We start from the raw sequence: 10,345 nt of genomic DNA on the forward strand, positions 1-10,345 counted from the left end.
AGTTTCTGAACAAGTTGTTTCTGGACATGAAGTTTCTGGAAATAAGGTTTCTCAACATGAGGTTTCTGAACATGAAGTTTCTCGACACGAGATTTCTGGACATGAGGCTTCTGGACATGAAGTTTCTGGACACGAAGTTTCTGGACATTAGGTTTCGGGACATGAGATTTCTGAATATGAAGTTTCTGAACATTAGGTTTCAGGACAAGAAATTAATGGACATGAGGCTTCTCGACATGAGGTTTCTCGACATGAGGTTTCTCGACATGAGGTTTCTAGACATGAGGTTTCTGGACATGAAGTTTCTGGACATGAAGTTTCTGGACATGAGGTTTCTGGGCATGAAGTTTCTGGACATGAGGTTTCTGGACATGAAGTTTCTGGACATGAAGTTTCTGGACATGAGGTTTCTGGACATGAGGTTTCTGGACATGAAGTTTCTGGACATGAGGTTTCTGGACATGAGGTTTCCAGACTTGAGGTTTCTGGACTTGAGGTTTCTAGACTTGAGGTTTCTGGACTTGAAGTTTCTGGACATGAGGTTTCTGGACATTAGGTTTCTGGGCATGAGTTTTCGGGACATGCGGTTTCTTGACATGAAGTTTCTGGACATGAAGTTTCTGGACATGAGTTTTCTGAACATGAGGTTTCTGGACATGAGGCTTCTGGACATGAAATTTCTGGGCATGAGGTTTCTGGACATGAAGTTTCTGGACATGATGTTTCTGGACATGAGGTTTCTGGACATGAGGTTTCTGAACATGAAGTTTCTGGACATGACGTTTCTGGACATCAAGTTTCTGGGCATGAAGTTTCTGGAAATGAAGTTTCTGGACATGAGGTTTCTGGGCATGAAGTTTGTGGACATGAGGTTTCTCGACATGAAGTTTCTTGACATGAAGTTTCTGATCATGAGGTTTCTGGACATGAGGTTTCTGGACTTGAGGTTTCTGGACTTGAGGTTTCTGGACTTGAGGTTTCTGGACATAAAGTTTCTGGACATGAGGTTTCTGGACATGAAGTTTCTAGACATGAAGTTTCTGGACATTAGGTTTCTGGACATGAAGTTTTTGGACAAGAGGTTTCTGGACATGAGGTTTCTGGACATGTGGGTTTTGCAAATGAGGTTTCTGGACAAGAGGTTTCTTGACATGAGGTTTCTGGACATGTGGGTTTTCTACATGAGGTTTCTGGACATGAGGTTTCTGGACATGAGGTCTCTGGACATGAGGTTTCTGGACATGAGGATTCTGGACATGAGGTTTCTGGATATGTCGGTTTTGCACATGAGGTTTCTGGACATGAGATTTCTGTACATAAGGTTTCTGGACAAGAGGTTTCTTGACATGAGGCTTCTGGGAATGAGGTTTCTGGACATGAGGTTTCTCGATTTTAGAGTTCTGGGCATAAGGTTTCTTGACGCGAGCTTTCTGGACATGAGGTTTCTGGACATGTGGATTTTGTTCATGATGCTACTGGACAAGAGGTTTCTTGACATGAGGTTTCTGGACATGAGGTTTCTGGACATGTGGTTCTTGTATATGAGGATTCTGGACAAGAGGTTTCTGGACATTAGGTTTCTGGATATGTGGTTTTTGTTAATGAGGTTTCTGGGCAAGAGATTTCTGGGCATGAGGTTTCTGGACATGACGGTTTGGACATGTGGTTTTTGTACATGAGGTTTCTGGACAAGAGGTTTCTGGACATTAGGTTTATGGACATGAGGTTTCTGGACATGACGTTTCTAGACATGTAGGATTTGCACATAAGGTTTCTGGACAAGAGGTTTCTGGACATGAGGTTTCTAGACATGTAGGATTTGCACATAAGGTTTCTGGACAAGAGGTTTCTGGACATGAGGTTTCTGGAGATAAGGTCTCTGGACATGTGGTTTCTAGATATGAAATTTCTGGACATGAGTTTTCTGGACATGAGGTTTATGGACATGAGGTTTCTAGAAATGAAGTTTCTGAACATAAGGTTTCTGGACAAGAGGTTTCTGGACAAGAGGTTTCTGGACATGAGGTTTCTGGACTTGAGGTTTCTGGACATGATGTTTATTGACATGAGGTTTCTGGACATGAGGTTTCTGGACATGAGGTTTCTGGACATGAAGTTTCTGGACATGAAGTTTCTGGACATGAGGTTTCTGGACATGAAGTTTCTGGACATGAGGTTTCTGGACATGAAGTTTCTGGACATGAAGTTTCTGGACATGAAGTTTCTGGACATGAAGTTTCTGGACATGAGGTTTCTGGACATGAAGTTTCTGGACATGAGGTTTCTGGACATGAGGTTTCTGGACATGAGGTTTCTGGACATGAAGTTTCTGGACATGAGGTTTCTGGACATGAAGTTTCTGGACATGAAGTTTCTGGACATGAAGTTTCTGGACATGAGGTTTCTGGACATGAAGTTTCTGGACATGAAGTTTCTGGACATGAGGTTTCTGGACATGAGGTTTCTGGACATGAGGTTTCTGGACATGAAGTTTCTGGACATGAAGTTTCTGGACATGAGGTTTCTGGACATGAAGTTTCTGGACATGAGGTTTCTGGACATGAGGTTTCTGGACATGAGGTTTCTGGACATGTGGGTTTTGCACATGAGGTTTCTGGACAAGAGGTTTCTGGACATGAGGTTTCTGGACATGAGGTTTCTGGACATGAGGTTTCTGGACATGAGGTTTCTGGACATGAGGTTTCTGGACATGAGGTTTCTGGACATGAGCTTTCTGGACATGTGGGTTTTGCACATGAGGTTTCTGGACATGAGATTTCTGAACATAAGGTTTCTGGACAAGATGAGGTTTCTTGACATGAGGCTTCTGGGCATGAGGTTTCTGGACATGAGGTTTCTGGACATGTGGTTTTTGTATATGAGGTTTCTGAACGAGAGGTTTCTGGACATGAGGTTTCTGGACATGAGGTTTCTTGCCATGAGGTTTCTGTACATGTAGTCTCTGGACATGAGGTTTATGGACATGAGGTTTCTGGACATGAGGTTTCTGGACATGCAGGATTTGCTCATGAGGTTTCTGGACAAGAGGTTTCTGGACATGAGGTTTCTGAACATGTGGGATTTGCACATTAGGTTTCTCAAAAAGATGTTTTTGGACATGAGGTTTCTGGACATGAGGTTGCTGGACATGTAGTTTCTAGGTATGAAGTTTCTGGACATGAGATTTCTGGACATTAGGTTTCTGAACATTAGGTTTCTGTACATGAGGTTTATGGACATGAGGTTTATGGACATGAGGTTTCTGAACATTAGGTTTATGGACATGAGGTTTCTGGACATGAGGTTACTGGACAAAAAAAATTATGGACATAAAGTTTGCAGACATGAGGTTTCTGGACATGAAGTTTCTGGACATGACATTGTTGGACATGAGGTTTATGGACATGAGGTTTCTGAACATGAGGTTTCTGGACATGAAACTTCTGGATATGAGGTTTCTGAACATGAAGTTTCTGGACATGAAGTTTCTGGACATGAGGTTCCTGGACATGAGGCTTCTGGACATGAAGTTTCTGGACACGAAGTTTCTGGACATTAGGTTTCGGGACATGAGATTTCTGAATATGAAGTTTCTGAACATTAGGTTTCTGGACATGAAGTTTCTGGACATGAGGTTTCTGGACATGAATTTTCTAGACATGAGGTTTCTGGACATGAAGTTTCTGGACATGAAGTTTCTGGACATGAGGTTTCTGGACATGAAGTTTCTGGACATGAGGTTTCTGGACATGAAGTTTCTGCCCATGAAGTTTCTGGACATGAGGCTTCTGGACATGAGGTTTCTTGACATGAAGTTTCTGGACTTGAAGTTTGGGGACATGAGATTTCTGGACATGAGGTTTCTGGATGTGAGGTTTCTGGACTTGAAGTTTCTGGACATGAGGTTTCTGGACATTAGGTTTCTGGGCATGAGTTTTCGGGACATGCGGTTTCTTGACATGAAGTTTCTGGACATGAAGTTTCTGGACATGAGTTTTCTGAACATGAGGTTTCTGGACATGAGGTTTCTGGACATGAAATTTCTGGGCATGAGGTTTCTGGACATGAAGTTTCTGGACATGATGTTTCTGGACATGAGGTTTCTGGACATGAGGTTTCTGAACATGAAGTTTCTGGACATGACGTTTCTGGACATCAAGTTTCTGGGCATGAAGTTTCTGGAAATGAAGTTTCTGGACATGAGGTTTCTGGGCATGAAGTTTGTGGACATGAGGTTTCTCGACATGAAGTTTCTTGACATGAAGTTTCTGATCATGAGGTTTCTGGACATGAGGTTTCTGGACTTGAGGTTTCTGGACTTGAGGTTTCTGGACATAAAGTTTCTGGACATGAGGTTTCTGGACATGAAGTTTCTAGACATGAAGTTTCTGGACATTAGGTTTCTGGACATGAAGTTTTTGGACAAGAGGTTTCTGGACATGAGGTTTCTGGACATGTGGGTTTTGCAAATGAGGTTTCTGGACAAGAGGTTTCTTGACATGAGGTTTCTGGACATGTGGGTTTTCTACATGAGGTTTCTGGACATGAGGTTTCTGGACATGAGGTCTCTGGACATGAGGTTTCTGGACATGAGGATTCTGGACATGAGGTTTCTGGATATGTCGGTTTTGCACATGAGGTTTCTGGACATGAGATTTCTGTACATAAGGTTTCTGGACAAGAGGTTTCTTGACATGAGGCTTCTGGGAATGAGGTTTCTGGACATGAGGTTTCTCGATTTTAGAGTTCTGGGCATAAGGTTTCTTGACGCGAGCTTTCTGGACATGAGGTTTCTGGATATGTGGATTTTGTTCATGATGCTACTGGACAAGAGGTTTCTTGACATGAGGTTTCTGGACATGAGGTTTCTGGACATGTGGCTCTTGTATATGAGGATTCTGGACAAGAGGTTTCTGGACATTAGGTTTCTGGATATGTGGCTTTTGTTAATGAGGTTTCTGGGCAAGAGATTTCTGGGCATGAGGTTTCTGGACATGAGGGTTTTGGACATGTGGTTTTTGTACATGAGGTTTCTGGACAAGAGGTTTCTGGACATGAGGTTTATGGACATGAGGTTTCTGGACATGAGGTTTCTAGACATGTGGGATTTGCACATGAGGTTTCCAGACAAGAGGTTCATGGACATGAGGTTTCTGAACATGATTTGCAGATAAGGTTTCTGGGGAGGTTTCTGCACATGGACAAGGTTTCTGGACTGGACATGAGGCTTCCGGACATGAGGTTTCTGGACATAAGGTTTCTGGACATGAAGATTCTGGACATGAAGTTACTGGACATTAGGTTTCTGGACATGAAGTTTGTGGACACGAGATTTCTGGACAAGTGGTTTCTGGATATGAGATTTCTGGACATGAGGTTTCTGGACATGAGGTTTCTGGACATGAGGTTTCTGGACATGAGGTTTCTGGACATGAGGTTTCTGGACATGAAGTTTCTGGACATGAAGTTTCTGGACATGATGTTTCTGGACATGAAGTTTGTGAACAAGAGGTTTGTGGACATGAAGATTCTGGACATGAAGTTTCTTGACATGAGGTTTCTGGACATGAGGTTTCTGGACATGAGGTTTCTGGACATGAGGTTTCTGGACATGAAGTTTGTGGACATGAGGTTTCTGGACATGAGGTTTCTGGACATGAGGTTTCTGGACATGAGGTTTCTGGACATGAGGTTTCTGGACATGAGGTTTTTTGACATGAGGTTTCTGGACATGAGGTTTCTGGACATACAGTTTCTGGACATGAAGTTTCTGGACATGATGTTTCTGGACATTAGGTTTCTGGACATCAGGTGTTTGGACATGAGGCTCCTGGACATGAGGTTTCTGGACATGAGGTTTCTGGACATGTGGTCTCTGGACATGAGGTTTCTGGAAATGAGGTTTCTGGACATGAGCTTTCTGGACATGTGGGATTTCTACATGAGCTTTCTGGACATGAGGTTTCTGGACATGTGGTCTCTGGACATGAGATTTCTGGAAATAAGGTTTCTGGACAAGAGGTTTCTTGACATGAGGCTTCTGGGCATGAGGTTTCTTTACATGAGGTTTCTGGACATGTGGTTTTTGTACATGAGGTTTCTGGACAAGAGGTTTCTGGACATGAGGTTTCAGGACATGAGGTTTCTTGAAATGAGGTTTCTGTACATGTGGTCTCTGGACATGAGGTTTATCGACATGAGGTTTCTGGACATGAGGTTTCTGGACATGTAGAATTTGCATATGAGGTTTCTGGACAAGAGGTTTCTGGACATGAGGTTTCTGAACATGTGGGATTTGCACATGAGGTTTCTGCACAAGATGTTTCTGGACATGAGGTTTCTGGACATGAGGTTTCTTGACATGTGGTTTCAAGATATGAAGTTTCTGGACATGAGATTTCTGGACATAAGGTTTCTGGACATGAGGTTTCTGGACATGAGGTTTATGGACATGAGGTTTATGGACATGAGGTTTCTGAACATGAGGTTTCTGGACATGAGGTTTCTGGACATGAGGTTACTGGACAAAAAAATTATAGACATAAAGTTTGCAGACATGAGGTTTCTGGACATGAAGTTTCTGGACATGACATTGTTGGACATGAAGTTTCTGGACATGAAGTTTCTGAACATGTGGTTTCAAGACATGAAACTTCTGGATATGAGCTTTCTGAACATGAGGTTTGTGGACACGAAGTTTCTAGACATGAGGTTTTTGGTCATAAAGTTTCTGGACACGAAGTTTCTGGACATTAGGTTTCGGGACTTGAGATTTCTGAATATGAAGTTTCTAAACATTAGGATTCAGGACAAGAAATTAATGGACATGAGGCTTCTCGACATGAGGTTTCTCGACATGAGGTTTCTGGACATGAATTTTCTAGACATGAGGTTTCTGGACATGAAGTTTCTGGACATGAAGTTTCTGGACATGAAGTTTCTGGACATGAGGTTTCTGGGCTTGAAGTTTCTGGACATGAGGTTTCTGGACATGAAGTTTCTGCCCATGAAGTTTCTGGACATGAGGCTTCTGGACATGAGGTTTCTTGACATGAAGTTTCTGGACTTGAAGTTTGGGGACATGAGATTTCTGGACATGAGGTTTCTGGATGTGAGGTTTCTGGACTTGAAGTTTCTGGACATGAGGTTTCTGGACATTAGGTTTCTGGGCATGAGTTTTCGGGACATGCGGTTTCTTGACATGAAGTTTCTGGACATGAAGTTTCTGGACATGAGTTTTCTGAACATGAGGTTTCTGGACATGAGGCTTCTGGACATGAAATTTCTGGGCATGAGGTTTCTGGACATGAAGTTTCTGGACATGATGTTTCTGGACATGAGGTTTCTGGACATGAGGTTTCTGAACATGAAGTTTCTGGACATGACGTTTCTGGACATCAAGTTTCTGGGCATGAAGTTTCTGGAAATGAAGTTTCTGGACATGAGGTTTCTGGGCATGAAGTTTGTGGACATGAGGTTTCTCGACATGAAGTTTCTTGACATGAAGTTTCTGATCATGAGGTTTCTGGACATGAGGTTTCTGGACTTGAGGTTTCTGGACTTGAGGTTTCTGGACATGAAGTTTCTGGACATGAGGTTTCTGGACATGAAGTTTCTGGACATGAAGTTTCTGGACATTAGGTTTCTGGACATGAAGTTTTTGGACATGAGGTTTCTGGACATGAGGTTTCTGGACATGTGGGTTTTGCACATGAGGTTTCTGGACAAGAGGTTTCTGGACATGAGGTTTCTGGACATGTGGGTTTTCTACATGAGGTTTCTGGACATGAGGTTTCTGGACATGAGGTCTCTGGACATGAGGTTTCTGGACATGAGGATTCTGGACATGAGGTTTCTGGATATGTCGGTTTTGCACATGAGGTTTCTGGACATGAGATTTCTGTACATAAGGTTTCTGGACAAGAGGTTTCTTGACATGAGGCTTCTGGGAATGAGGTTTCTGGACATGAGGTTTCTCGATTTTAGAGTTCTGGGCATAAGGTTTCTTGACGCGAGCTTTCTGGACATGAGGTTTCTGGACATGTGGATTTTGTTCATGATGCTACTGGACAAGAGGTTTCTTGACATGAGGTTTCTGGACATGAGGTTTCTGGACATGTGGTTCTTGTATATGAGGATTCTGGACAAGAGGTTTCTGGACATTAGGTTTCTGGATATGTGGTTTTTGTTAATGAGTTTTCTGTGCAAGAGATTTCTGGGCAAGAGGTTTCTGGACATGAGGGTTTTGGACATGTGGTTTTTGTACATGAGGTTTCTGGACAAGAGGTTTCTGGACATGAGGTTTATGGACATGAGGTTTCTGGACATGAGGTTTCTAGACATGTGGGATTTGCACATGAGGTTTCCAGACAAGAGGTTCATGGACATGAGGTTTTTGAACATGTGGGATTTGCACATAAGGTTTCTGGACTAGAGGTTTCTGGACATGAGGCCTCTGGAGATAAGGTCTCTGGACATGTGGTTTCTAGATATGAAATTTCTGGACATGAGATTTCTGGACATGAGGTTTCAGGACATGAAGTTTCTGGACATGAGGTTTCTGGACATGAAGTTTCTGGACATGAAGTTTCTCGACATGAAGTTTCTGGACATGAGGTTTCTGGGCATGAAGTTCGTGGACATGAGGTTTCTGGACATGAGGTTTCTGGACATGAGGTTTCTGGACATGAGGTTTCTGGACATGAAGTTTCTGGACATGAGGTTTCTGGACATGAAGTTTATGAACATTAGGTTTCTGGACATGAAGTTTCTGGATATGAGGCTTCTAGACATGAGGTTTCTCGACATGAGGTTTCTGGATATGAAGTATCTTGATATGAAGTTTCTGGACATGAAGTTTCTGGACATGAGGTTTCTGGGCATGAAGTTTCTGGACATGAGGTTTCTGGACATGAAGTTTCTGGACATGAGGTTTCTGGACATGAAGTTTCTGGACATGAAGTTTCTGGACATGAAGTTTCTGGACATGAAGTTTCTGGACATGAAGTTTCTGGACATGAGGTTTCTGGACATGAGGTTTCTGGACATGAAGTTTCTGGACATGAAGTTTCTGGACATGAGGTTTCTGGACATGAGGTTTCTGGACATGAAGTTTCTGGACATGAAGTTTCTGGACATGAGGTTTCTGGACATGAAGTTTCTGGACATTAGGTTTCTGGACATGAAGTTTGTGGACATGAGGTTTCTGGACTTGAGGTTTCTGGACATGAGGTTTCTGGACATGTGGGTTTTGCACATGAGGTTTCTGGACAAGAGGTTTCTGGACATGAGGTTTCTGGACATGTTGGTTTTCTACATAAGGTTTCTGGACATTAGGTTTCTGGACATGTGGTCTCTGGACATGAGGTTTCTGGACATGAGGTTTCTGGACATGAGGTTTCTGGACATGTGTGTTTTGCACATTAGGTTTCTGGACATGAGATTTCTGTATATAAGGTTTCTGGACAAGTGCTTTCTTGACATGAGGCTTCTGGGCATTAGGTTTCTGGACATGAGGTTTCGGGACATGTGGTTTTTGTATATGAGGTTTCTGAACGAGAGGTTTCTGGACATGAGGTTTCTGTACATGTGGTCTCTGGACATGAGGTTTATGGACATGAGGTTTCTGGACATGAGGTTTATGGACATGAGGTTTCTGGACATGAGGTTTCTGTACATGAGGTTTCTGTACATGAGGTTTTGCACATGAGGTTTTCTGGACATGAGGTTTCTGGACATGAGGTTTCTGGACATGAGGTTTCTGGACATGAGGTTTCTGGACATGAAGTTTCTGGACATGAGGTTTCTGGACATGAGGTGTTTGGACATGAGGCTCCTGGACATGAGGTTTCTGGACATGAAGTTTCTGGACATGAGGTTTCTGGACATGAGGTTTCTGGACATGAAGTTTCTGTACATGAGGTCTTTGGACATGAGGTTTCTGGACATGAGGTTTCATGACATGAGGTTTCTGGACATGAGTTTTCTGGACATGAGGTTTTGGACATGGACATGAGGTTTCTGGACATGAGTTTCATGAGGTTCTGGACTGGACATGAGGTTTCTGGACATGAGGTTTCTGGACATGATGGACAGGACATGAGGTTTCTGGACATGAGGTTTCTGGACATGAGGTTTCTGGACATGAGGTTTTGGACATGAGGCTTCTCTGGACATGAGGTTTCTGGACATGAGGTTTCTGGACATGAAGTTTCTGAACATGAGGTTTCTGGACATGAGGTTTCTGGACGTGATGTTTCTGAACATTAGGTTTCTCGACATGAGGTTTCTGGACATGAAGTTTCTGAACATTAGGTTTCTGGACATGAAGTTTCTGGACATGAGG

Source organism: Cherax quadricarinatus, chromosome 99 (genome assembly GCF_038502225.1).
Source record: "Cherax quadricarinatus isolate ZL_2023a chromosome 99, ASM3850222v1, whole genome shotgun sequence".
Classification (NCBI taxonomy): domain Eukaryota; kingdom Metazoa; phylum Arthropoda; class Malacostraca; order Decapoda; family Parastacidae; genus Cherax; species Cherax quadricarinatus.